The sequence below is a fragment of the Gossypium arboreum genome, chromosome 4 (genome assembly GCF_025698485.1).
Source record: "Gossypium arboreum isolate Shixiya-1 chromosome 4, ASM2569848v2, whole genome shotgun sequence".
NCBI classification, from domain to species: Eukaryota; Viridiplantae; Streptophyta; class Magnoliopsida; order Malvales; family Malvaceae; genus Gossypium; species Gossypium arboreum.
Genome location: NC_069073.1, coordinates 92,574,471 through 92,580,235, shown reverse-complemented (window position 1 = coordinate 92,580,235; position 5,765 = coordinate 92,574,471).

Here is a 5,765-nt window from a genome sequence, read left to right as displayed (position 1 = left end):
GCCAAATTTTGCTCTCCACCATAGCTAGGGTTTCAAAACTTTTAAGCCTTGATTGTAAGTGATTTCTATGCCCGTTTTTAATGTTCTTTACATTTTGAAATCCTCGTAGCTTCGGCTTTATTGCTTTCTACCAATATTTTGAGCTAGGGTTTATATTTAAAAATTTACCCATGAATGATATGCATGAATTTTGATTTGTTATAGTAGAATATGAAGCTTGAGATTGTGTTAAACAACTTTTGCTAAGTGATTTTACGTAAAAACGACTAAAATGACATAATCGGTAAAAATACCTAATGTTCATAAGTACATGTTAGAGTGAGAATTGGATGTTGCTGTAGAAGGGAAAAATGATCAGCATATCATAAAACATAAGAAAATAGGATGAAGTTTAATTTACGAGATTTGGGGCAAAAGTGTAAATATGTGAAAGTTTAGGGGTAAAATTGTAATTTTTCCAAAATATGATTTTGGGTTGATTTGAATAATATGAGTCCTAATTAGGCTATATTTGAAATGATAGAGCAAGGAAAATCGAAATTCAGGCTAAAATAGGCAAAATACCAAGTTGTGGACAAAATGGTAAAAATAACCATTTTCGTATACGAGGTAAGTTCAAATATAAATATTGTAATATAACCGTTATTTTAAATCATTTAATGCTATTTATACGATATTATGATTGTTATCATGCAATTCTATGCTTTGTGGTCATTGTTGGACAACATGCAAAAATTTTATGAATTATGTGAAAAATGTGAAAGACTACTAAAGTATCGTCATGGGTATTCCAAGGAGAATGGTAAAGGAGTACGAACGAGGAAAGTCCTGTTGAACCTTAGGAATAGATTCGGATATTTTGGCATCCGAGCTCGTTGAGTTGAGTCCGTGTTCACTTATGGATGCGAACGTCCTAACTCGTTGAGTTGAGTCCGAGTTCGTGAGATGTAACTAGGCATCCGAGCTCGTTGAGTTGAGTCCGAGTTCACTTATGGATGCGAACGCCCGAGCTCGTTGAGTTGAGTCCGAGTTCGCTTATAGGCGGGTTACATGGTAGCTTGGCTATATATGTGGCACTTATGTGCAAACTTTCTATGTATCCAAGTTATATTCTGATGTGTTCAACGGGTAAAATTCTAGTGAAATGGAAGAATACTCAAGATGCAAGTGATGTATTGGTAAGTGTTGTGGAATGTGCACTTTGGACAGGTATGTACTTAACCCTTGGGTTGAGACTTGATACGACAACAATAATATGGTAAGATGATGAATGATGAATAGAAATGTGATATATGTTTTGGTGATATAATGCTAATGTTGGTTGGTATAATTTAAGTTATTTGTTATTTGCATGTGAACTTACTAAGCATTTATGCTTACTCCTTCCCTTCCATTCCTTGTAGTTTTGACAAGTCGGTTTGGAGATCAGGATGGTCGGAGGCACGCTCACACTATCAACGGACCATCTCGGTATGGTGGCTTGCATATTTTGGGAATATGGCATGTATAGCATTATAATCCTTTTGTTTATATAATCTTATGATATAGCTCATGTATGGCATAAAAATGTTTGAGAATGATTAGCTATTGGAGTGGCTAATCGAGATTATATTTGATAACACGTATGCTTTATGTGTTAACTAATCTATGGAAATCCATAAAATGGTGAAATTGGCTATATAACAGAATCACACAGCAGCAGTGATGTGAGTTTGAAAAATCACTAAAAATAGTAGAGATAGAATTAGATGATGAATAAAATATGGAATTGAAGCTTAATGAATCTATTTTCATGTGAAAGAAACAAAATAGGTAAAAGAGTTGTATTTTATGAGATATTTATGTTTTGGTGAAACAAGGTCAGAGCAATTTCTGAATTCCCTGTTCTGACTTGTGTAAAAATAATTAGGACTCACAATTTATATTTATGGATTCCTTATTGAGTTTATTTTTAAGTGAAACAAACTATATAGTCATTGAATTTCTGTACAGAAAGATATCTGATTCGTAATACACAGGGGTCAGAGTAGTCGAACCCTGAAATAGAGGAGACTTTAACTAATAAACTGTACTAATTGCCCCAACCAAAAAATTCTAGAAAAAAATTAGTAGATAGATATATGAGTCTATTTTCAGGAAAAATTTACGGAATTGGATTTCGAGTTTCAGAATCGAGATATGGATTTTATAGCGACTGTGACGCAGTTAGCCACTTTTCCGGAAATTTTAAAATAAATTGTTTGAGCTGTTTTATTAATGAATTAAGTCCGTTAACACCTCGTGCTCGACTCCGGCGATGGTCTCGGGTACGGGGGCATTACATGGAGAGGTGAAGATGATTTTGGAAGGAAAGAAAAGAGAAAGAATAGAAATTGATTTCACTTAAATGAGCGGACAACCAAGTAAATTCCCAAATTAAACTAATCGACTCTAAACTTGAATACCATGAGTGTAATCGTTAATTTCACATTACAACGCTTCTCTCTACAAAAACTGCTATGATGATTTTATATCACCTTGATGTTAAGTAATCCTAAAAATAACATTGATGCAATATAAAAGTCAAAATTCCTAATTATAGATGCTTTAGATAAGACGGATGATGTTATCTTCATATAATTAAACAGGCTACCAATACAATCATGATCACTAGAATTTTCTATTTAATATATTTTGCAAAAGGAATTGGCGTGAATTTAAAGTAATGCAGGCATCATAGATTATTATATCATCCAAATGCTTTAGGTTTAAATGGTGAAAGGGAGAACCAATTTATCAACTAATTTTGTACATTACCCATTTAAAGATTAGTATATCATCGAAAAGACAAAATTTTGAAAGAATTACATTAAAATTAAATTAAATCCTTAAAAGGCAAAACCTCAAACACTTGAACACTTTCTCTCCTCTTTTAAATTAATTTAGCAATTTCATTAGTTTCTTCATTGATTTTCCTAAGAATATGTCGAATGACCAGATGTCTTTTTTTTTTTTTGTATTTTTTATAAAAGCTAGTGAATTCTTCTAACCAAAGTTGAATCTGAATCATTACAAGCTTGATCTTGATTTGCTAGGACTGCCTCCATATTATCAATCTGAATTATCACACTTTTATAACTCCGCTCTAAAAGAAACGATGATCCATCCATGATGCCCCACAACTCAACCTCAATAACAGAACAAAATCTCAAATACTGGTTATAGCCTAGGATCCAATTTTCATTTCGATCCCGCAAAACTCCCCCAGCTGCAGCAAAACTAATATCCACTTTGACTAGACAACCTGAACTTAAGCAAATTCAATTCTTGTCCAAGGATGTAAGTGAGGATGTAGTTTGCAAAGCATCCTTTGTTGCCTTATTATTAAAGGAGGCATATTATTTAGTCCAACTGTAGGCGACTTTAATAATTTCGTTTGCACTCCATGAAATATCCTGAAACATAAGAAGATTACGATTTTTCTATATAAGCCACAAGATGAGTCCAAAGAGACATTGCCAATCAACTTTCCCCACCAAATGAAGTATATAACCCTCTGAGGCTCTTGAAATTTCCACGGAAGTTGCCAAACTGTCTGTTTTGGATTCCATGACTTTGGAAAGATGTTAGCCAATGATCGATAAGGATGTCTTGAAAGTCAGATAGCCAATGCTTGATAAGGATGTCTTGAAAGTCAGATACATCTCATCTCATAAGCAAATGTGAAATTAAAAATTTTGTATTGAAATTTAAAATTTTAGAGAGGTTAAAGCTAAAATTATTTATGTTGAAAATAGTTGAAATTAAATTATTAATATTTAAAGCAACCCCAATTTTTACATATAATTAAAAAGTTAAAAGATATTATTAATATTTTGATTCAATTTGAATTAGAGGTGTGTATGGGCCGGGCCGGGCCCATAAAAAAATTTTTGCCCATTTTCAAGGCCAGGGCCTGGCCCTGCCCGAAATATGGGCCTAGAAATTTATCCAAGGCCGGCCCGGGAAAAAAATAATAGGCCCGAGCCCGTTCTGGCCATATTAATTTTTTTGCTTTTTTTGTTAAATAAAAAATTTAAAATATAATAAATCAAATACATTTAAAAACATAAAACAAATATTAAAACAAAAACAAAAAAAATGAGACTAAAATAATTCTTAAAATAATACATAAATTAAAAATATAATAAAAAGTAATTATATTAAAATTGAAAAATTGAAACAAATTAGAACTAAATTAAGAACCAAATTATATTAATAACAAAAGTTTTACAATATAAATATAACATTAAAAACAACAAAAAGAGTAAAGTCAAAGTACTAAAGTTACTTAAAATTAAAAATAAAAAAATTTAAAAAACAATTTAATATTAAAATCGGGCCGGGCCGGGTCAAAAAAATCTTACTCGGGACCCGGTTTATTTTCTAAACGAGCCTCGTTTTTTGTCCAAGCCTATTTTTCGAGCCTATATTTTTATCCAAACCCTCCCATTTTTTAGGCAGACCTTTGGGCCTGGCCGGGCCGGACCGCTTGGCCATGCACACCTCTAATTTGAATTAATAAAATATATAAAGTAAAAAATTGTTTCCAACACAATGATGTTTATCATTGTGATTTGAGTTTGACTTATTGACGGGTTTATGTACTTTTAATTCCAATAATATTTTACATGAATAATTAGTTAAGTTTGATTGTAATTTTTACTAGTTGTTATAATTTCATTAATTAAAACGCCGAGAAATTACGTCATGAAAATGAAAGGCCAGGACTTTTCTGCGTCTGTATGTCTACCATTTTGTCACCTAAAAACATATCAGATAAACTATACTACTATTCGAGTTAATAAATTTTATTTTATTATTTTAATTTGATTTAAATTAAAAACTTTTATTTCACAAATTCAATTGGACCCTATATAGAATCATAAAAAAAACTAATACTTATCCTTAAGATACATAATCTATAAAATAAAAAATAAAAAAGAAATAGTATACTTACCATTTGATTAATATCAAGGTGGCAATAAGCCAAAACTAAGTCTACTGCCTCCATAACCTAAATCATGGTTTAATGCGTGAAATTGGCGAGATAAAGTCATAATTAATTCTCCTATCCAATTAATAAGAAATTAGTAAAAATAAATTCCAATATCTAATTTAAAACGAATAAACTATATTATTTGGAGTCCATTCTTTCTCCGGCTAGTTTAATCATGTTTTTGAAAAGTGCTGTGTACAAATTCTTTTGAAAAATTAAATTTCTATTTTAGGCATGTTATTATCAAGTAACAAATATGCATTTAAATAATATTTAAATTAGTTTAATATTATTATATTTTAGTAAGAATATAAAATCAATTTATTTTAACTTGTTAATATTTTAATATATGAAATATAAATTTTAAATATTATATTAATTATTTATAAAATTTAATTAGAATATATAAAATATATTTTAAATATTTAAATATAACCATTAAATACTTGTAATTAGATATTAACATATTTTTATTATTTTCAAAAATATTTTTTTTATGTTTAACACATTTATAATTAAACACCAAGAAAAAAAGAGAAAAGTACTATATTGTTGAAGGATGAAAAGTAATTAAGCAACAAAAGCGTTTTTGGTAAAGAAAAAAATTAAAAATTTGGAGGGTAAAAGGTAGGTGGGGAAAGTAAAAGGGTTGGAGGTAAAAATGTAAAATAACTAGAATAAATAATAATATAAATTTAAAATTTAAAATAATATAGTTTGATATTCGATTTATTCGAATTAAAAAACT